This window comes from Sturnira hondurensis, unplaced genomic scaffold (genome assembly GCF_014824575.4).
Source record: "Sturnira hondurensis isolate 20B ecotype Veracruz unplaced genomic scaffold, ASM1482457v3 Scaffold0022201, whole genome shotgun sequence".
In the NCBI taxonomy this organism is placed as follows: Eukaryota; Metazoa; Chordata; class Mammalia; order Chiroptera; family Phyllostomidae; genus Sturnira; species Sturnira hondurensis.
Genome location: NW_028094832.1, coordinates 3649938 through 3674532, shown reverse-complemented (window position 1 = coordinate 3674532; position 24595 = coordinate 3649938).

The following is a 24595-nucleotide window of genomic DNA, read 5'->3' as shown; positions in this document are numbered from 1 at the left end:
GGGATCAGGAGAAAAACATTCCGCCAACGCACACAGAGGAGACTGTGGTGGGGCAGGATTTATTCCGGTGGAAGGCTGCCCCTGCATCCTCTCGCCATGCCAAAAGACCAACCGAGTCTTCAGCAAGGCCCCAAAAAGGCCAGTGTCCCAAGTTTCTGTGTCAAATTGAAGCTGAGGCTGGTGCCGCCTTTCTGACCATCCCGCTAGCTTAGCTTGTGCTGTTGTGTCCAGACTCCCCGCTGGGGCCAGTGTTCGGAGTCTGCGCGGCCCTGGGTCACCAGGTTGCTAGGGCCACGTGGTTATGGAGAGAGAACGCACCAGTGCACTGGGTGGAGGAGGGGGAGCTCCGGCCGTGGAGAGAGAGCTCTTCTTTTTCTCCGGGATTATATTATTTTGGGCTTGGGAAGGACCAGCAGCTTTTTCAAAATAACCAGTTAACTTCCCCCCCTTTCATGGACTTCACCTGGTCCATCCTCTAGCCAACCGATCCCTTTCCTAGATTAGACTGATAGATTGCCGAGGTCAAGCACCGCCCCCCTGTACCATTTTGATTTCTATTGCATATGTGCTTGCCTTCCCCTGCTCCCCACAACAATCCCGTATCAGAGGGTGGGCTGCTTCCTACAGGGGAGAGGAGAGCGGTGATCATCCCCTTGGACAGACAATGCTGTGATCCCTTGGGGTACATGAAGCTGTATCTTCCTGGGAAGCAAGCAGGCTTATGCTCCCCCCCGCCCTTTAGATTCAACAGTGTCTGCTTCTTTTTGCTTCTTTCCTTATTAATAACTAGCTGCCTATACGAACACAGACAGTGAAGCAACATTGGGCGCTAAAACATTCTTGAGGCAAAGGAGAAAGGGGAGGAAATGGAGTATTATATTTCAGAAGTGAAAATGGACGATTTGCTGGTAGTTAAAGGTTAGCAAACACAGGGCCTAGCAATTCAGAAACGGTGAGACACAGGGAGTTCCCAGCTAACAGGGCCCTGCCTGAAGCCCTCCTAGTTACCACACTTAATTCAATCTAGACTCAGGCAACATCCTGGGCTCTCCCTCCCATAGCAGATTTCTCTGACTGAATCTCTTGGACAGGAAAGTGGGGGAGGGTTGAAACTTCTTTCTGAGTCTGTTGTTTCTTATTTATTTATTTATTTATTTATTTTTAGAGGGGAAGGAGAGAAACATCAATGTATGGTTGCCCCTTGTGCATCCCCTGCTGGTAGTTAGCCTGCAAGGAACCGGTTTGCAACCCAGGCATGTGCCCTGACTGGGAATCGAACCTCGATCGTCAGGTTCGCAGGCCCGCGCTCAATCCACTGAGCTACGCCAGCCAGGGCTGTTGTTTCTTAGTAAACAACTTTAAATCGGTATCTCAAAAGGGCATCTTCAGGGTGGCAGAATTTTTGTTCCTGTCGGCCTCGGTAACAGTATTATTATTGCCCTTACTATTAAAGGATGCTAGCCCATTTAGGCACATCTAGAGCATCTTGGTTCTTTGGTTTAATCCAACTTACTCTTTCCAATCAGTAAATTTTATGGTTCAGAGAGTTGAACACATTCATCCACCCATTCATCCATCCAGTAATCACTCAGTCAATGAATATTAATTGGGAGTCTTAAGTTTAAATGCTAGAGATACAGTGAGGAATAGACAGCATCTGAAAGAGAAGGGGCAAGATCAGTGGTTATAGCTGTTTTGGTTTTCATGAAGCAGTAAACTCACCAAATGGAATTTGGAGACTGGCCTTGAGTTAACGTTTTTTATTTTTTGCCGAATCAGAATGTTAAAAGGAGTCCACTTTATTTTGTATAACCGTATTTTTACACCACCCCCCCACCCAAGTAGGAAGAACATAAATAAATGTTTATAAAAGTAAATAAATTTAATGTTGAAAAAAAGAGCTGACTGTGTTGATCTGGCACATAGTAGGTGCTTGATAATTATTTGTTGAATGAATGTGTTATTTCCTTGTTTTTCTCAGGCTTCTGCAGGACAATGAAATTTTGATGACAGACCAGCATTCAGGAATATAGAAGAAAATGAATTTGTGTTGTGCACTTGAATTAGAACCTGCAGATACCTTTCTCTTCCAGGAGAAAACTTGATTATCCAGCAAAGGTTATCTAATTAGCAGCAGGCAGGGAATGCTGTCCAATAAAAAGGGTCATGAAGGATAGGGCTGGGAGTGTTCTTTCATAAATTATGGGAATGAATTTTATTTCATAAATCAAAAATCTTTAGGAGCTTCGTGATCTTTAGATGGTTTGTGGTTGAAGGTTATACTCCTGAGACTTTAAATAGAAACTTCATGGCCGACAGTTAAACATCCCAGGCAGCACTCTGCTCCCTCTCAGCAGAGATGAAGAGACAGGACCGGCAGAGGTTCACACTGACGGACCTTCTGTTCTTCAGATCATCTTTTATCGGTGCCCTTCGTTCACTGTGATCCTGTTTTCAAGGAATGTTATCATTTTCTCAGCTTTTATCCTGTATCTTTCCAGCTCACAACTACAATAGACTTACGTCAGCAGGGTGCTTCCTCTCAAGGCTTATTAGACACCTTTGGGGGCGACATTTTTCTCTTCATTTTAACCCAGGCTGAACAGTTATTTTTTCTCCACCGTTTTATTTCCATCGGAACCACTGGTGAAGAAGTGGCTGTAACCCAGCTGATTTCTTAAGATTGAAAGTGATATCTCTCTACATGGAATACAATACATTTATCTAAAATGAGAGGGACTTTGTGCTTTTAAAAAGTGCCGGAATTTGAAGGACACCAAATTAGTGTGGGTACGGTGAATTGAACGTACGAACTCTGCCTTCTGACTGTCCATATAAACTTCGATTCTCTGGGCCTGAGAGAGGGAGTGGGGTAGAATTTTTTTTGAAGACATCAAATTTCAGCCTGCAGCAATGAAGGTCGCATTTCCTGGGAATCAGACTCTTCTTCTGAAAGGCTGCTCTCGAGCAAGCCTTCATAGACAGACATGGGAAGATCATACAACTAGAAGTCCAGCTCGGCTTCTATGGAATACAGGAATCAAGTTATCTCCAAGAAAAGGCATTAATATCCATGGAATTTCCAATTTTAATTGTTTTATCTTCCTATATGAAAAAAAAACTATTTGTCTATGCTGTAAAAAAAAAATAAAAGGCTGAGAGGAGGGAAAGAAGGGAGAAAAGTGGAACTGTAAGAGTATACACAATAAAAAATTAAAAAGTAAAGTTCAAGTAATATATATCAAAGACCTCAAGTTCTTAAAGAGTCATTCACATTTCCATTCAAAACATTTACCTGTCTTCTAAAGTGCGACTCAAACGCGTTTGGTGACGTGTTTCATTAGCGCCGATCTTGGGGGAGCAGGGAAACCCGGAGCCAAGGACCTGCAGCTGCGGAAGCCGGGGGCGGGACGGTTATCGCTCAAGAAAAACAAAAACCTGACAGCAAGAAAGACGGCAAGGTCTTCTGTGTCTCAACTCATTTTTTTAAAAAAACCTAAAGTGGTTCCTCATTCCGTTGATTTTAGGAGCATAAATGTTGTGTTTCTTGATCCCTCCCACTAAAGTAACATTATATTTAGTGTTTTTTTAATAAAAAAGACAGGGATATGTGTTATTTATTTTTTTCTTTTACACATATTTAAAAAGAAAGATAAGGTGGAAATGTTATTATATGGATAGTTCATTTCTCTGGGCAGGGGNGCTGTAAAAAAAAATAAAAGGCTGAGAGGAGGGAAAGAAGGGAGAAAAGTGGAACTGTAAGAGTATACACAATAAAAAATTAAAAAGTAAAGTTCAAGTAATATATATCAAAGACCTCAAGTTCTTAAAGAGTCGTTCACATTTCCATTCAAAACATTTACCTGTCTTCTAAAGTGCGACTCAAACGCGTTTGGTGACGGGTTCATTAGCGCCGATCTTGGGGGAGCAGGGAAACCGGGAGCCAAGGACCTGCAGCTGCGGAAGCCGGGGGCGGGGGGTGGGGTGGGGTGGGGTGGGGGCGGGGCTGCGGTTATCGCTCAAGAAAAACAAAAACCTGACAGCAAGAAAGACGGCAAGGTCTTCTGTGTCTCAACTCATTTTAAAAAAAAAAAAAAAAACCTAAAGTGGTTCCTCATTCTGTTGATTTTAGGAGCATAAATGTTGTGTTTCTTGATCCCTCCCACTAAAGTAACATTATATTTAGTGTTTTTTAATAAAAAAGACAGGGATATGTGTTATTTATTTTTTCTTTTACACATATTTAAAAAGAAAGATAAGGTGGAAATGTTATTATATGGATAGTTCATTTCTCTGGGCAGGGGATTTTTTAAAATGTAACATGTTTGTAAAAGAGGTAGAATTATAAATGGATCTACCCCACCGTCTCCAAGAAGAAAAGTCCCTTCCCGCCCCACCTATAACTGTGCCTCTACTTAGTAGTTCAGGTGAATGGGCCCCGGGCTGAACACGCAGGCCCGTTTTACATCTTCCAGAGAAGACAGTCTGGAGCACGGACTCTCCGCGTGACTCCGTGGACTGGAACGGGAAGGCAGGGTGCATGGGCTGTGAGTGGTGGTCAGCTGGAGTCTAGGGGTCCTTTTCCCCATCGCAGTACGTGTGAGCCTCGATGAGGCATTTTCTGAGACTTCGTTCCGGCTCACAGTATTTCTTTATCTGGGTAGTTTTATGCTGCTTTTGCTAGTTCTCAAATCAGGTCATCTTAGCCAGGACGTATGATCAAGGACCCCCTCAGAGCCTCCCTTCCCATGAGCCCATCATTCCAGCATTTACTTATCTCTGTGTTTTCTGAACTCGGGGAATATTTGTCCCACGGAATTAAGTCCTGTGTCAACCACTGACTAAAGTACACTAGGCCACGTCATATCACTCCGGTGTCTCCCACAGAGCCGAGCTATCTGGGCGCGTAGTTATCACTCAGTGAACGTATGATGATTAATGTATAAATATCTAAGTTGTTAGGAGGAGATATTGAGACTTCAGCCCTGTTGTTTACCTTGTTTGAGCCTCAGTTTCCTCATCTCCGAAGTGGGTTGTGTTAATTGGGGTTTTCCAGAAAAACAGAACCAATAGGATATTTATTTATATACAGGATTTTTTATATAGAATATTTTAAATATATAAAAGGAGATTTATCATAAAGGATTGGCTTAAATGATGACGAAGGCCGAGGAGTCCCGTGATCTAGTGTCTGAAAGCTGGAGTCCCAGGAGGTCCAATGGTGTAGCTCAGAGGCCTGAGCAGCGGAGAACCAGCGGGGAACATCCCAGTCAGTCGGAAGGGCTGAGGACCAGGCGGGCGGAGGGCAGGGGAAGACCGATGTGCCAGGTCAAGTACTCAGACTGTGAATTCACCCTCCCTCTGCCTTGCCGTTCTATTCAGGCGCTCAGCAGAGTGCGTGATGGCCATTCACATTGAGCAGGACCATCTGCATTACTCATTTCACTCATTAAAATGCTAATTTCTCCCAGAAACACCCTCACAGACATACCTGAAAATATGGTTTAACCAGAACTCTGAACATTCCATGGCTCAGTCAAGTTGACATGTAATGTTAGCCTTCATATTACTATATGATATTAGTATAAAGATGTAAACTACAATGGAGGATTAATATCATGAGGGGTTGACCAATAGGAAGGAAGATAACTCTAAGGAGTGTAGGAATTGTTGAGGTAAAAAGCAGCCACTACCCCAGGAGTGAGATAGAGCCCCCCCGGCGGGGGGGGGGGGGGGGGGGACGACTCAGCTGGGACTGAAACTTCGATCCTGTAGGGAAGGCATGGCTGTGGCTCTCTGCTGGTACAAGGGTTACTGAGGCACCACCCTTACCAGCTCATTGGAAACCTGCTGTCTGAGGTGCCAGGGGAATTTTCTTTGGGCAGCAGGAGGCAGGGGTCTTCAGGGGAAGTTTCTGGATGCTTAAACACAAGAGTTTCTCTTGTCCTGCTCTCTGGGTAGGGTGCTACCTTCTGCCAGGTACTCCTGACTCCAGCTGCACTCTGTACTCCTGTACGAAACAGGTCAAGCCTGTGTGGGTAGAGTGTGATAAATTCTCAGTCTCCTGAAAAGAATTTTTAGGGGGATCACGAGTAGTGAGAAGAGAGTGAGGAAGGTAATATCTCCATTTCTACCTCTCTATCTCTGTTTCCATGTGAAACATTGAGGTCCTTTTCCAGAAAGATTTAGGGGTCATTTTCAGCAATATACTAAAAATATAATTATCTTGGAGGTTTCTAAGCTACATCTCAAAGGAAATATTACTTTGAATGATGTAGATTGTAAAAATCAGAAACCAAAACTCTCTAGCTTAAATGAGAGAGGAATTTATAGGAAAGATAGAGGAGCTTGTGAAATTCCAGGAACAGTCGAACAGCCCCCAGTGGGGAAGGAAAGCCAGCACACAACTCCAGAGTCTCCGACACAGAAACTGTTGTTCCTTCTCCCTGCAACTCTTGTCGTGACGTCAACTCAGCTCCAGTGAATGTCAGTCCCCAGGCCTCACCATGAGGCCCAGGAAAGAGCCTCTGCGGATCCCACTTAGACAAGCATGATTCCTTGCCTGAGCCCTTCACTGATGGCCCAGGGCACAGGTGTCATAGTATGGTCATGACCAACAGACACCTACGTGCATCTGAACTGAATATCAGGGTCAGAACCAGAAATGCTGGCACCCTGTTGCTCTGGGCAGCCCGTGAAGAAAATACTGCACAAAGGGTGAGTTTTACAGATAGCCTGTTCTTGCTGATAAAATATGAAAGGAACTGCCTGGAAACATCTTGCTCTGTTCTCTCAGTGAGGTAGCTGGTCCTCATTGAGGAAACTTCGGTCTGTGACTGGCAGGACTTTCTTTTCCAGTAGATAAAACCTGGCAATAATGAATATCTTCCTGATTATGTCTTGTCACTCTTTTCCAAGGAGCTGAAAATGGTAATTAATGCAAAAGTGGTGTTTATTGGTTCATGAAATTGAGTGCGTGCAGTCCTTTGATACAGTGTCTTCTTGATAGGGCAAGGTTGGGAGGGAGCGGAAAACATGTTGCACATTAAAGGCAATTTCTTTGACAAGATACTATAACAAAGGCAAACTCATGTATATGAAAATCTTGGGCTTTTGTTTGCTTCATCAAAGTAGAGACAATAGAGCAAGAAGCAGGTGTTCTCCCCATTTCTTCTCCTCTTAGTGCCTCAACCCACTCCTTTACTTTATTTACCTTCTTAATAAGGCAACCACAGGGTTGTGATGACATTCTGTTTCACTCAAGGTCACAGCTCAGAGTTCTGCCCTTAAAACTCCTCTCATGTGGAGGCCAGGGTCAACAGTTGCATCTGAAAAATTTCGCAAAGCCCTCACGGAGGCATAGAGTCATGGAGGAGTAGAAAGACACCTTCTATAGGAGCAGACAGTGGGAAACTGTTGAACTAATAATGACTAAGAGACTGGGAACCTACTAGCTGGAAGCCATGAGTATGCCCTTCTTTTCATTATTTTAAATTGTGAGTTTTGGTTGTGGCCATATCAGGATTGGCTAGGGGTTTGTGATCAAATATTAGTCATGGCAACAGTGAAAAAAATTCCAAGGGGAAGCTCCAGGGACTCTCTCTTTCTCTCTCTCTCTCTCTCTCTCACACACACACACACACACACACACACACAAGGAGGACAAAGTGTGACCACAGAGACAGAGCCTCAAATAACATGGCCACAAGCTAAGGAATGCTGTGGCTTCCAGTAGCTAGGAGGCAAGTTTAGGCAAGAGTTGGAGACTTTGAGCACATGTAATAGGGAAGATTGTCAAAATTTGAGGGCTTACAGGATTGGAAAAATCCAGTGCTTTTGGACTCCAAATACTAAGTAGTAATAATGAAAAAAACATTTGATGAAGGTCCGCTGGGTTCCTTTTTGGTTAAAGAGTAAACCTTACTCTTGCAACAAAGAATCTATTAAAGACTTTTTCCCACCATCACGAGCATGTTCTTGATACAGTGTTCCTATAAGTCTCCTGGGCACCTGCTCGGCTGGCTGCCTGCTGAGCAGCCCGGCATCAACGAATAGACAAGAGTCACACACAATAACTATGCTATTTATTAGCCTTCGTTGAATGCAGGTTCACTCAAAGTAGAACATCAACATATACTAATACCTAATCAAACTCTAACAATCTAAGAATAATATAACACACACACAGAGCAATCAGTGGGTAATAACAAACTCAAGTCCCAGAGTCTCAGTCTGCAGGTCCGGGAGACAGCACGGTGGGCAAGGGAGTCATCAGTGTCTTTCGAGGAAGGGTCTCTGGAGCCAGGTGGGCAGCAGGGCAGGGGAAGTCCTCAGTCCAGCAGGGCAGAGCCTCTGGGGGCCAGTGCCAAGGGAGATCGGCGTGGTGTGGGGCAGCACTGTGGTGTACGGAGCTCAACAGTGGTCTGGAGGCTGCCTCAGTTATACCTTGGAAGTGGTGTCCTCCACCCTTGTGGGTCTTTCTGATAGATGTCTTGGCGCCCCTGATGCCAAGTATGGAATATGCCCAGAAGCCTATGGGTGGTACATGGCTGTTCTGCTTGACATGCCTGCTGGCAAGTATGGAATTTCTCCAGGAGACGATCAATGGGTGGTCTCGCTATGCAGACACAGCTACTCTGACCACAGGTGCAGATGTCTTAAGTGTGTCTCCTTGCCAGATGTGTCTACTCTGACTTAGATAATTTTCCACTTGAACCAAAGTGTCCTGGTTGACTGACAGCCATTTTAGCTGACAGGAGTGACTCCACTTTGTTTTATATACTTTGTGCTACCTTGATCAGACCAATGCTGTTTTATTGGTCCTGTTCTCTATATGCACTCAAGTCTATTTTGTAGATGGCCTCAAAGAAATCACCGTTGAGATGAAAGAGAGACTCAGGGTCAAGAAAGCTACAAAATTAAATAGTATTGAATATGTCACAGGCTCCTGGCATGTGGAGCAGAATAAAAAAATATTGGATTAGAAGCCTAATAAGTTTTTGAGGAAATTGTATTGTCAATGTCATCACAAGCTAGGACTAGAAAATAGCCTGTGATGGTAAATCAGCCCAAAGGCTCCCAAACTGTACAGGATATGTGTTGAAGGAGGATTTGTGTAGGATATGTGTTGAAGGAGCTGTGTAGCCCCAAAGAGGGGGCACACCCCAATGCCCAGGTCAAAGGTGACCATGGAAGATAATGGACAATAAGAGACTCCCAGGGAACAGAACCAGGCACTATGGACAGCTGTGGCCAAGAGACATCATCAAAGAAGACAGAGTAGAGGCTAAGCTAGACAACTTCTTTCATTGCTGAGGCAGGGGTCTCTATTATTATTTTTTCCTGGAAGTGTTCCTTATTGCTATGGATTGTGGCTGCCATGTAGCTCCCATCCTTTCCTTTACATAAGGGAAATTTTAACTGGACTATGAATACTAGCTTACAAGGAGACACACCTGTCCCCGATGGAGAACATACGCCAACAAGAGATCCTGAACTTGGTCCCAGACACAGTGATCAGATGAGACTTTAGGTTGACTTCCTTGTGTATCTGGAGTGTGGAAATAGGGTGAACAAGAGGGGAAATGTGTGCAGAGATGGCTTGTGGTCCATAAATACTTATGCCTCACCTCCCACATTGTTGCTGGAAATGGTACCTTGTCAGGGGCCACCATTACCAGCCACACTTGCTTCAAGGTGTAGTCATGTGACTGGCACTCATCAAAAAAATTTGAAAGGAGGTGGTGTGAATTTTTGCTGGTGTAGGAAGTATTCATGTCTTCTTTACCCTCCTTTGCTCTCCTGCCTGGGCACGGTGAGCTCTGAGACCTTAGGGAATGACAGAGACCAAGATGGCAAAAGTAAAGGTCCCTGAACTACTGCACAACAGAAAAACACTCACCAACAGGAACACCTGCAGCGGGCTGTAATGTGAGAAAGAAAGAAACAAGTTCGTGTTAAGCTAATATATTGTAGAATTTATTTACTACAGCATTTGGTATCGTACTAATGCGTACATCATATACATATCCACACACACACACACACACCCTCAATATGCTACTCATAGCCACATGCACACACAAAACACACATAGTTTCTTACTCTGCACTGGGAGCCTCTCTGATGTCTGGGCTGTGCCAGTGCAGGCGCCAACAGATCTGTAACCCCTTCAGAACACCGAGGCATACTTAGGAGAGAAAGTTCTTGATTAGCAAAGACTGATGTTGCCCTTTGGGGATCTACCAAAAAATGCTTTGCTCTCTTGAGCCTTATCTCTTCTCAAAGATCAGGGGCCTTTCTACTGGACAAGGAGATAGGGAGGTGAAGAGGTGAAATAGAAGGAACCAGAACTGGAATGAACTTCTGAATAATCACACAGATGGAGAAGTAAGGCAGTTTGTGGGAACCGATGGCAGATCACCCTACCTGTGTCAGAACTAGGTTTAGAAGAGAGATCTGCCAATTCCCTGTTCAGTGATCTCTCTACCTGGCTGGTTTTCTTCCCGATTTAAGAACCAGTGAAATCACATATCAGGGACAAATCAGAAGCTCTAAAGAAAAAGGCTTATTCCTACAGGAAATTAAAACAATGACAACAGTGCAGTTCAAGATTACTTTTAAGCTCCAATTATCTTACTATACATAGCTTCTCGAATGATTAAATAGAAGGTGGTTATGGACACGAATCAATGCTCACTTGAGTCATTATGGGATTTACCATTTTCTAAAACAGTGCTTTCCAATTTGCATCTTAGTATTTTATTATTAACCTCATTATTTTCTACATTTGAATAAATATTTGAAGCGTAGCCTCTGCTTCGCGCTCCTCGAATTCTAAGCAGATGGCCATATCAACCCGGGTCCTGGAGGCCATCGACGCAAACTATTTTAAGTCCCCACTCCCCCCAAACCTGCTTGTCCCCCATCCTTTCTTATCTAACTTCAGAATGGTACTTCCCCCTCCTGCCTAGCTTGAATCCTTCATCCATGCTCATGCTCCACTTCTGTCTAGTTATTCTACCAACATTCTCGCCTGTATGTTTAAATTCTCATCTTAGCTTGTAAACATGCTTACATCTCTCTAAAAACAATCCCCAGATTACACATTTCAACCTTGAGCCCTCTTCCAGCTAGCTCTAATCTCCTTCCTTCCCTCGATTATCATTCAAGTCCTTGAGTTTTCCATATTTACTCTCTCTACCTCCTCAGGTCTCCTTTATACTTTACCACTCTGCAGAATGTCCCTGCAAAAGTCAGAGTAACTTCCCGATTGCAGAGCATTGGATTCGCTTTATTCCTGCCTTCTTTGCCTCCTCCAGAGCATTCAATGTTGATGTTCATTTCCTCTAACTTGACTTCCCCACTAACAGCACCTGCTCCATCTCCTTTACCACCTCTTGCTCCCCTTGAGATTTACAATCTAAACCAGGGATACAAATAGGATGTTCATCTTGGGATTCGTATGTGAATAAATGATATAATTTGTATAAAAGGCAGGACAAGCACTTGGGGCAGACTAAGTGCTAAAAACTGCAGTCATTACTAATGAGTTTGGTATTAGATAAGCCCATTTGAGATGCTTTGGACATCCCAGTTCAGTTAGGAATAAGAGATCTGGACTTCGGGAGTGAGAGTCAGAACTGAGGGCCTGGCTTCATCAGTAAACGAGTGACAGGTGTAGAACCAGCAGGTCATGAAATCACTCGGGGAGTATATGCCCAGCAGATAGGCCAGGTTGTGCTGAGGGAACAGCCCCAAGAGTTAGTGGCTTTAAGCAACAAAAGTTTAGTTCTCACTCACGATATGTGTCTGTTGAGGATCAGCAGCTCATTGTTATCACTGAAGCTCTTGGGCTGCTCGAACAGCTTGCCGGAGGAATACAAGGTTTCACATTGGCAAGAAAGTGTTTGGGTCTGCAAGGGATCCAAGCTTTTTTGCTCATGATATAGTGGGTAAAATTTATCACGAGGTGCCCTCATCCACAAATGTGTGCAAGAAGTGTATTTCTACCATATGCTGGGGAGGTGGAGAGCTAGCAATATTTGATAAGTAGCACCAAACACAACTAGAGTGTGTGTAGGACAAAAGAGCAAAGACAGTGTAACAGGAGGCACTGTACTGACATTCATTATCTCCGCCTCTTTCCTTTCCCACTCCAAGGCCTACATTGGTTTTCAAATCTCATTTTTCCAGATACTCAAGCCAGATATCTTTCTTTACTCATCTGGGACTCTCTCATCTTCTTCACTCGTAAGATCTAATTCCAATCCATTCTGGTCTCTCTGTCATCTCTGGGAATTTATAGCCTCCAAACTCCTTCCAGTCAGAATGACCTGAAACAAATTTTGTCATTCCACACAGCTTTAAAATAAAATTCTTTTTCGAAAGAATTAATTTTCAGGATGGGCTAAAGATGGAGTAATGGTGATTATGTACGAGAGCCCTTATTTATTAAAATAAATGCTATGGGCAGAAAATTTATAGAAAACAAAAAAGTAGAAAAGAACAAATTTACATATTGCCCTGTGGCGTTTGATATGATCCATTACTCTTTGAAACTCCTTGAAACTCCTCCTGCAGCTTGAGTGCTCTCGTTTCCCTTCTAACTGCGTCTCTGCCCTTTACCAGTTCCCTCTTCCTCCGCAGGATGCTTAAATACTGCAGCTCCTTGGGGTCCTTTCTGGTCCAAGTCTCTTCTCCTCTTACTTTGTATCATGGGTCCTACCCCACTCCCAACACACACACATCATTTACCTCTTTTTTCACATTCTCAGAACATTGATCATAGTATGTTCAAAATTTAACTCATTGTTTCTCCCCACAAAAAAATCTCCTGACCAATTCCTTGCAATTTGCACAAGTAAGACATGTAAGACTCAACCTTAAGTTTTCCCTCTTCTATCCTCTCTCTATACAATTAGAACCAAGCACTACTGGTTCTAAGCTCGCTTTAGCCTCTCACTCTCTTCTTTATCCACATTGCCACTGCCTTAATTCAGGCAGTCATCATTTCTCATCTGGGGAGCTGCAAGAAAGACTCTTTGTGGGTCTCCTTCCAACCCCTATCTGTTCCCCTGACTCTGAACTCACTGATATACCCTGTCACTGCAGAGGTCGACAGACCCATTTTCTAAAATGCGAAGCTGGTCCTATTACTTACTCCTCCTTCATTTCAATGCGTCTCTTGTTTTCAGGATAAGATCTGAGGTCTGCAGCCTGGCACAGAGGTGACATGGTTTTTGTTCACTTCTTATCTTGCTTGCAGTTTCCTTGCCTGCAAATTCCTCAGGAGCACCTTAAAATTCAAAGTTTTCAATGTTGGTCCTTTAGGGCAACACATTGTTTGCTTCTCTATAAAGATGGTGTGATGTCTCATTTGCATGGATGTTTTTTTCTTGTCTTTTCCACCTCATTACACATTTCCCCCCCATATTCTGCTCCTATTCATCATTTAAGATTCCACTCTGGAGAGAATTCTCTTCCAAAATTTTCCTGGAACTCCTGAAATCACTCCTCTGTGCTGGTTTCATCCTTTGGTTTCTATAGCATTGTGTACCTACCTCTAGCTTGATAATTGATTATCACACTGTGGGGTAATTTTGTATTACCCATGAATAGCATGAAAGAAAACACTTTTTAAATATTCTTTTTTATTTATTGATTTTAGAAAAAGGAAGGCGAGAGAAAGAGAGAGAGAGAGAGAGAGAGATCAGGTTGTTGTTCCACTTTTTTATGCATTCATTTGTTGATTTTTTTGTATGTGTCCTGACTGAGCATCGAATCCACACAATGCTCTAATCAATTATGCTGCTTGGCCAGGACCATGGCGGGCAATATTTTCTATCCCCAGCACCTGGAAGAGTACCTGGCACAAATGTGGCATTCAGAAATACTCATGAAATAAATGACCATGTTCAGTGTCCCCAGGGCACTTTACATAGCATTGTTCACACAGCCTGTCCATTTTTCCAGTTACATACTTTTGTATACTGGATCCTGAAACATCCCCAAGATTTACAACATTCTAGACACAAAATAAGTACTGTAGAAATGTTACTTGATCTCGCCTAATTTGGAAGTTTGTGTATATTTCAAAATACTGTTCAATGTAAGGATTTATTTCAGAGCTTAACATAAAGCAGAATATATAACCTGTTACTATTTTATGGTGAACAGAAGATGTAATGATTTGGAGAACTTGATACTAATTTTATGTGAACTTTCTCTTCTTCATTTATTTTAATTTAATTTTCTTAGTTTTTCAAAATTGTGTCCAACAAATATTAAGAAGTTGTGCTAATCAATTTTTTCCCCAAGGGAAATGGAAGGTGTAAAAGGGAAGTAACAACAGAAGAAAGAAAGGGAAATACTGAAGGAAGAGAAAGAGGGGAAGAGAAAGAAAAGTATAGACAGGTACCAGGAGAGTTTATATACCCAAGTTCTGAAATTTATTTTGAAAAAGAAAAATACTTTATATGGTTATTATTCAAGGGTTTTATTTTATGAAAGACACTAAAAACTATTTCTACATACATTAAAAACAAATATAAATACTTTACATTTGAAAGAATTGATCAACACATACACTAGATCTAACATCATTTTAACTTGTAAATTTAACATTTATTAGAAGAAATGAATCTGATGTGTATCCCCTATTAAGTAGCATCACCCCTTGTTATACACCAGTCAAGAGACATTGTCATAACACTGGAATAAAAGAAACATCAGCATTTCCAGCACATCTTAAATGCGCATTTGGCAATAGACAGGCATAACAAATAATTTCTCATGTGTTTTTAAAATTCTGTTCCGTTTTAGTATTTTAATAAACTCCTTAAATTTGCTGGTTAAATCTATTCCATCAGTTTTGAATTATTTTCTTGGGGGACATAATTAAGGAAAAAATTATATTAGGGGAAAAGTTCTCAGTAATATGAGTTATTCCAAGGACAGATTAGGTAGAGGATTAAATTCAGTGAGACAGCTACATTTCTAAACATTTTTCCATCTCTTCAATCAAGACGAGGGCCTTGTTTTTAAGAGGTTTATAATCTAATTGGGTAGACAACACATATACATAAAAAGATGAATACCACTCCAGGGAATCCAAATGAGCAGTCCAGATAATAAATGTTTGTGATTTTAGAATCCTTGGCAGTGTCTGAAAGTTGGGATGGCTGGGTCTTGAATTGATTGTCAGAGAAATGGGGAGATCTTTAACCAGCAGTAGAAAGAAATGGGGAGTAACTATAAATGGATAAAGGGGACTTTTGGGGGGTGAGGTAACATTGTAAAATTGTGTTTAGTTGCACAGCTCTGTGAATATATGAAACACCGCTGTTATACATTTCCAATGGATGAATGATATAATGTGAATTATATCTCAATAAAACTTTTTATAAAAATCTTTTTAATTTATTGATTTATCAATTTTAGAGAGAGAAGATGGGAGAGGGGAGAGAGAAATTAAGAGAGAGAGAGAGAGAGAATTTGTTGTTCCACTTACTACTTATGCGTTCATTGGTTGATGATTTATGTGTGTGCTGCCCTGACTGGGGATTGAACCCACCACTTCTGTGTATCAGGAAGATGCTCTAAACAACTGAGTTATCCTACCAGGGCAAAACTGATCTTTTGAAAGAAATCAGCTATGGTATTGGCACTAGTAATTGGCACTAATAAAATGTTGACTGCAGAAACTATGGATATTATCTCTTCCTCCCCCTTTTCCTTTCTACACATTTTTTTGTGTGTGTGCAAAGGAAGATTGGTGGTGTTTTACTTCCCAATTTAGTTCACAATCACTAGACCAGTGAGAAGCCACATACAAAATAGATGTGGATGACTGCATCTCACCTGGAGTTCCTCAACTACTGAGACAAAAATAATGACTGGTGGGACATTGTGTTTGAAGAGAGTGTGAGAACAACTCTCTACAAATAATAGCTGCAATGCATTGGATGGAAGCTTGATGGTGTTGTATGAAAGTAAAATATGGTAAAAAAAAAAAAAAAAGCCCTGGCTGGTGTAGCCCAGTGGATTGAGCTCGGGCCTGCAAACCAGAGGATCACGCGGTTCGATTCCCAGTCAGGGAACATGCCTGGGTTGCAGGCCGGTTCCCCGCAGGCCAACTCCCAGCAGGGGACACACGAAAGGCAACCATACATTCATGTTTCTCTCCCTCTCTCCTTCCCCTCTAAAGATAAGTAAATAAATAAAAATTAAAAAAAAGAAAGTAAAATATGGTAGAAGGGCAAGAGGGGATGCAGAGTGACCCATCTTTGGCCTATTTTGCTCTCAGGTCTATTTTCACCCCTCTCTGGCTTTGCTGTGGATCATCTCCCCTGGGGTTGTGTGGGGAAGGATGACTTCCGTGGATGCCATTTTCTGGGTTATAAGGACTACCGGTTTCTGGTTTGGTTTGGCTGGTGGGAGGCACTAGCGGAGACGGCAGGGCAAGAAGAACTGGGAGTCCAGGATATGTCTCCCGTCCTTGTCCTGCCTTGAAGAGCGTCTCTGACATCTGCTCTTTTCTGCGGCTGCAGCTGTTGCCATGGTTGTACCTTCTCTGGGTGACCTTAACCGTTCAACTTCCTATCAAAACCTTGTTTCCTCATTTGTCTTGACCCTGTTTGACTTCTCAGCTCTCTCATTACCTGTGTAACCAATGTCTTGCATTTGGTTCCCTTTGCTTAGAGCATTTTCGGCTTGGATCCTTAAAGTGAAATGGCATGACCTTAAAAAATGTTTGGTGAATGAATATACTTAGTAAATAGGGAACTGGAAAATGTCTGGGGCCATTACAAGCGACAGAGTGCAAGAAGTGGAGACATTTGGGTGAAGGAAACAACGAGTTTCGTTTTAGGCATGCAGAATTTGGGAAAATGTTGTTGTAGTTAATCATTAGCTAAAGTCGGGGAAGAAGGTTGGGGCTGGAAACACAAATCTTGAGATCTGTTTCCATAGAAATGAGTGCTAAAGTAGACAGAGTAACAATAGAAACAAGTGACAAGCAAGAATGCATAAAAGGTGAAAGAAAAGAAATCATAGAGAAAAATCACGGAGGGACCACAGGAACAGACTATTAGAGAACTAATAAAAGATAGAAAGCTAAGTTATAAAGTTACAAAAAGGACCTGCTTAGCAGTAAGAGACCAATGTCATAGAAACTAGGCAAAAAGACGTTAAAAAGGGAAAATAGCTAAACATTAAGTAATACAAGGTAATCAGGGAAAACATTGGGAAATTTTATTGAATTTGTTGCTTAGGAGTTAACTGATAACTCAAAAGTTTGGTTTCATCTGCAGTGAGATACTTGATCAAAAACATAGGTGAAGAAAAACTGAGGTTAAAGTATACAGTATATTTCTACAATAATTTTATTATAGAAATTTTCTCGGAAATGCAAGAAAAACCTAGAACAGTAGCTAGAAGGGGTTTGATAAGTGTTTTGTATCCTATTTTTTAAGAAGTGTAAAATTTAAACTGATTTGTAGATGAAGGAAAATACCAATTGATATTGAATGAATAATAATAAAGGAACTACAGAGGATAAGCGATAGAATAAAAACCTGAACAGCATGAGCAAAAACTGGGTTCAGTACAGAGGGAAGTGCACACACTGAAGAACATGTCAAATACTAGTTTTGAAACAGAAAGCAACAGATGCTTACAGATAAAGAGATTTGGAGTTGGAGACAGGGAAGCGTTAGGACTGTGCGATAGTCTGGATCTTATCTGTTGAGTCAGGGAATCAGGATATTGATAAGCATTTTTTGAAAACTGTTTGAGGCCAGAGAGCAAGAAATTTGTGAGCCAGGGGTGTCAGCAGAGAAAGTTATTGGTGGTCAGGGTTAAGGGAATACAGATGGAAAAGGGTAGGTTTGAGAAGTCGTAGGATGTGGTGGGAGAATCAAGTACACTTGATTATCAATGGATCAGGTGAAGGCTGACATGATGTTTATTGCCACTGATAGAAAATCAGGGTTTCTGCAGGTGGGGGAGTAGGTGAGATCATGAATTTATTGAATGGCATCTTAAGTTTGAGTTCAAAATGTCCAGGGAGCAGTTGGAGAAGTTGGACTAAATCTCAGAGAGGCGGAGGTAAATTTGAAGTTAACAGGAAAAAGGTGATGGTGAAGCTAAGAAAGTGAATGAGAACGCTGAGGTGTACAGAGTAGAATAAGAAAGTTAGGAGCCAAGGACTCAATGCATCACCACATCTGGGGATGAGAGGAAATAGAGTCAGAGACTATGCAGATACGAATAATTAAAACCCTTTTCTTAAGCAGAAAGTAGCAGTGCTTTCTAAGTAAAATTCCAGTAATTCAAATGTTTCGCAAGTGAAGCTACTGGTTTTGTCCATATTCTGCACATTTGCATCCTTAATAGACATCTTGCAGAGGGTTTTGAATGGCCCTAATGTTTCTTCACATTTAAGAAGATGAACCCATTCACAGAGAAGCACTAACTGAAAGACAAATTTCTGCAAATGGCTCATAATAGGCACATTCATGGGTTACAAAGCACACTGAAAATTCTTTGAGCTGCCTGTGTAGGAGCTGAATCAGTGCCTGTGGTGGTTGAGCGTGAGGACATGGAGCTGTCGCAGTATTCAAAATCTTTCTTGAAAATGAGGAAGATGACTTTTCTTTTCTAAGTCCTTTGAAGAAGATTTCTGCACTGCCACGGCCTCTCAGAAATCCAGTGTGGCCTAAGAGTGCACTGCGGCAGTTCAGTCTGCGGAAAGACATCTGACGTATATATGAGACACAACGTTATTCTGTTCACCGAGGATGAGCTCTCTGCAACATAAAAAGCTCTAGTCCCTCAGAGCTGACACCCTTGTGAAGCTGTGGGCAGCACTCTGTTAATAGGCATCTCCCATCCCCCAGGAAGTTATGTCTAATTGCTCAGATCTTGGACCAATAAGGGAAGCAGAGGAGGGAATAGGGGTTGGATCAATATCAGCGTAGGATACTGTCTGAAATACACATGCTCTGGACTCTCTCTTTTCCCCACTGCATCCCAAACACAACCAACTTAAATTTCTTTAGGATAATTCCTTAGAATTTTTAAAAGAACTTATACATTAATAGTGACTCAAACTTTCTGCTTTGAGAAAAATTCCTGATCCGAAGACTTAGAAGTATCTAGATATTTGTTCAATAGCCATCTAGCAATTTCTGTGAGCTTATAGGTGCTTTCCTGGTTTCAAAATGAAATCTTAGTCACACGAGATCATTCCACCTTCTTGATAGCGCTTACGTCTCCTCTCTTCTCTCCATTCTCTCTGTCACGGGTGGCTCACATAACCATCTGGCCTGTTTGTGAGACTTATCTCTTAACTCTCTCTTTACCTTTAATCTCATTCATGTAAAATTGTTTTTTCTTATTGCCATCAGAATAGTTTTAAAAATACAAATTGTTAATGCTATTCATTCATTTATTCAAATAAATTGGTTACCACCAACTACATATCAGACACTACATTACACGGCAGAAATACAATACTGATAAAAAAAGTCCAGTGAGAAAGACATACAACCAGGGAATTACACTGAAGGGCATACGAACCTGATAACATAAGAACAAAAGAACAGGGGCAACAGGAAAACCTATGCTAAGNAATAGTTTTAAAAATACAAATTGTTAATGCTATTCATTCATTTATTCAAATAAATTGGTTACCACCAACTACATATCAGACACTACATTACACGGCAGAAATACAATACTGATAAAAAAAGTCCAGTGAGAAAGACATACAACCAGGGAATTACACTGAAGGGCATACGAACCTGATAACATAAGAACAAAAGAACAGGGGCGACAGGAAAACGTATGCTAAGGAGGCGACAATAAAGGAAGGGGGTAAGAAGCAAGGAGGGGGGAGTAGTTAAATTTAGACAGAAGAAACACGTGTGCCACAGGGGTGTGGGGGCAGGGAGGGACACATGACATGACTGAAGAGCTGGGAGAAGGCCAGAATCGCTGCAGCCCAGAGAGGGAGGCGGGAAGGGCTGGCAGAGGCAGCAAGAACCAAACTCTGCTGGTTCTTAGATGGTCCTTTTTGAGATCCTTGATTTTCGTCACAAGGGCATTGCGTAGTAGTAGGCTTTAAACATGGTGAAGACAGAATTAGGTTTGCATTTCAAATAGATCTACCTTCGATGTAAATATCAGACTAGAGGAGAATTAGCACATTTGGGGGAGACTAGAGAGTTCTTTGCCACTATAGTCCAGATAAAAAATAACAGCAAGCTGAACTGGGGTGATGACAGTGGAAGAAAGGATAAATTGATGGATTGTAGAGACATTTCACTGGTGATTTAGTGACAGGGTGACTGTTGGGTAAAGAAGACCTAGTTTTGAGGGTGCCCCATGTAATTCTGGTTTAGGAATCAGTGCAGATGACGGCGACATTCTCTGGACTATGGAACACCAGGGGATATGTACTTTCAGAGGGAAACAAGATGTATTGAGTAGAGATGCGTTCAGTTTAAAAGAACTTTGAGATTTCTAAGTGGAAAAGTGTTTAAAGGCTTCTCCTTGCCCGAAGAGTTAAATAAAATCTCTTCAAAATGGATTTACAAAGTCTTTGTGGCCTGACCTCAGACTCATCTTCTGTCACACTCACATATGCTCCAGGTTACAACCACGGAGAATTAGTGGAGACCAGTCCCCGAATGCTTCAAAGTGTTTCACTGCTTGCTGCTTGCAAACACTATTACCTTTGCTGGATAGATCCTTCCCTCTACTCCCTGCTAGAATTCATAGTTAACACTCATTGTTTAAAACTCAGCTTAAACATCATCTCCTATGAAAAGAGTTCTTTTTAGTTTGTCTTAACTGTGTGTGTGTGTGTATACATATATATATATGTATATATACACATTTATATGTCTGTGTGTGTTGATATGTACACACATGTATATACATATATATAAATAATTATTTATGTTTTTCAATGTATTACTCTTCTCTCAGATTGTTAAATCTTTGAGGTAGGGGACTATATTCTACTAATTTCTATAAATTACAGTGTGTAGTTGATAATAGTTGAATTAAATAATAGAATAAATGAAAAAAATTGAATTCTTTTTCTTCATTCCCTAAAAATGTTTTCAAAATGAGACTATTTTTGGTTAACATAACCAGAGACTACAGACAAGACTGAAAATCAGAATCCTATATGTATGAAATATTTATATGAACAATGTAGAGCTAAAAAATTCATCAATTTTTGTTTCTTTGCCCAATCAAAATTAACAACTTCAATTTACAAAGACATATTAGTCATAGAATATCATTTTAACATGACCATAAAGTAAAAGTCAAAATCAGTGTGAAAAAACAAAACTTTTAGAAATGATTTTTTCCTGATTATAGAAAAGAATATAGGCCCACTGGGAAAAATAGAATCTCACCACCAAAACACAGCCACTTTTAATATTTTATTTGTAAAGCTTTCCTGTTCTTTTTCTGTGTAAACACATACATTTATTCCTACTGGAGAAAAGCATTAGATATGCCAAAGACCAGCATTCCAAGCGACTTCTAAATTGATGATCAGAGTGATTATTGGCTAAAAAAAAATACATAGAAGTTCTCTACTTCTCTTCAGGATGTGCACCTCCTGCTTCCTCTCTTTAAGAAGTTCAAGGACAGGACCAGTCAGGGCCAGACTCATCTTGGGCATGCTGGCTCTTCTCTCTCTCGTGGCAGAAATCANCAAAATCAGTATGAAAAAACAAAACTTTTAGAAATGATTTTTTCCTGATTATAGAAAAGAATATAGGCCCACTGGGAAAAATAGAATCTCACCACCAAAACACAGCCACTTTTAATATTTTATTTGTAAAGCTTTCCTGTTCTTTTTCTGTGTAAACACATACATTTATTCCTACTGGAGAAAAGCATTAGAAATGCCAAAGACCAGCATTCCAAGCGACTTCTAAATTGATGATCGGAGTGATTATTGGCTAAAAAAAATACATGGAAGTTCTCTACTTCTCTTCAGGATGTGCACCTCCTGCTTCCTCTCTTTAAGAAGTTCAAGGACAGGACCAGTCAGAGCCAGCTCATCTTGGGCATGCTGGCTCTTCCCTCTCTCGTGGCAGAAATCAATTAACATGATAGTTTTAAGAGGCAGGCTTGGAGGGAATTAGTAAAAATGGCATTTGCTCCTCAAGGCCTGAGCATTGTATTCTACATAGTTCTTAGATGGGCAGCCTTGCTGTGGGCTGTATTGTTCCATTATTGGGAATTAGGAACACAACTCCGGGAATGGATGAGTCATACTCTGAGTCAAGTTTAGTCTTTTATTTGTACTTCTCTAAAGAAATATGTGGGGAGGACAGATGACGGTTAAGCAAGGACTCGGGCAGTTCTAGCTTCTCAGAACATGCAATGCCTTTGAAATTCCACAGCTGAATTCTAACTAACATCATGCATCTCTTAAGATTAAGGGATAAAGTGGCAGCAAAACCATGTACAGACCATCTGCTCATCCAGCCACATGGAATACCACCATACCCTCTGATGGATCATTAAAAATATGTATTTTATATATAATTTATACATAACCACATAGCCTACATTCACAAGCAGGCACAGACATATCACAAAAGTGAGTTCCAGGCCAAGGATATTTTCAGAATTATTTCTGTTTATCTTATGGCAATTTTGAAAACCCCAAATATGTTTGATTTACTTTTGTTTGACTTTACAAAATGACAGAATTTTTAATCAGTTGGCATAGTTTACTTCTAATAGGGCAGGGTGGCTTATTACTAGACACGTCTCCCCCTAAGTGCTCATGCATTCTCTTATCCCAGTTACTTGGCTGAAAAGAAATGTCACAATAACTGGCCATGAATTTCTTGGCTTAGTTTTGAAGGCGACACAAACACTGTCAACATTGCCCCCACTGTGTTGCCATCTGTGCCCGTCCCACCCTCTGATCAAGCTTAGGCGAAGCCCAAATCTCTGTGTGTTTTCTTACCTCGTGAGTTACACTGAATTTTGTGGAAACTGAAAACCAAGTCAACGATTCCAAGATACCAAATGCCCCAAACATCTTCAGTTTTTTCTGTTCAGAGCCTAGCTGGCGCCATTTTTAAATGCATTGCTTGTCTGCCTTGTTTTCCTCAAAAGCTTTGCCATTCCAAGAGGCTGTTGAAATTTGGAGGCAATTGTGTTACAAAACACTATTCTAAGGAGGCGGCAGTCTGTTCAAAGGAGACAAAAGGGTTTCTCGGGTTCCTTTTATCCAGATCTGAGGAAGTTATATTCTGTGAAGTGTGGGTCAGCCAAAGGAGACTAAAATAAGTATTTTGTTCCTCAGTAGTGCAGCATAGTCTAATGATGGCTTAGAACACTCTTTCTAACAGGGAGTCACTGAAAAATAAGAGTTTGATGGTCCATCTGCAGTTTCCTTAGCTTAAAGTTATCTGCTATCATTAAATGGCCTCCTGTATTTTTCTTTTTTGACTTTGTCTTGGTTTCCCTAAAAATATTAATTTTTAATAAGCCAGAGTTATGTTATTTTATGGCCATCCATCCTTCACTCTGACATGTAAGTGACATTTATTTAATCATTGGCCCCTCTTTGAAAAAGTGTGGATTCATGCTTGTAGAAAACCCAGCTCATCACATAAATGTGACAATAATTCTGTACTAAAGAATGTTGATGCAAATTAATCATCTTAAATGTTTTTTCTAACTAAAGAAGAAAATATACCCATGGGCTTTATCACTTCAGCTATCAGAGGATATTTTTAGACATTGAATAATTAAAAAATTATTTATATCTATGTAAACTGTGTCCCAAATCAATGGCATAAAAGTTTCATAGTTAAAAACAAAATAGAACAAATACCCTGGATATAAAGATTACATCAACTGAAAGGAAAATATTTGTAGTGGATACTATAGTATTTCACTCAGATTTCTTCTTGAGGACTAAGACACTTATTTATAAAAATAAATTATTTAATTATGTAACAGATGATGTTTTTAAGCATCTATTGTAGAAAAGTGTGGTGAATAAGACAAACATGGTCTTCACTCCTTTTTAACATAGACTCAATGGATATGAAATGAGAAATACATGCGATGTATTTTGAAAAAAGACACAGGATGATGTAAACTTACGTTAAAGGTACTAACACATTTTTCACTCTTAGAATTGTAGAATCTTATGTAGATGATTTTTTTTTCAAATTTGGAAGGTTCTTTCATTGATGGAAGTCTCTTAAAACAAATACAAATATAATTTTATGATGTCAGTATGGAAAGTAAAAATAGCATCCCACTAAAATCATCCCACTGATTTTAGTTGTTTTGTGTCGTCTGTACCTGAGGACACTCCCAAGATGCCAGGAATTGCTAGTGATGCCGTTTGCCTAGGAGACATTTAACACCCTCTTTAGGGCAGCCATTTTTGCTCAGAGTGGCCTTGATACTTGATCTTTCAAAAGACACATCATTCTGACTTTGAATCAACTCTTTATTTCTTTATCTTTAAATTGAACAAAAAAGTACTGGAGAGTGTCTTCAATGTATTTTGGCCCTAACAAGGGTTGGG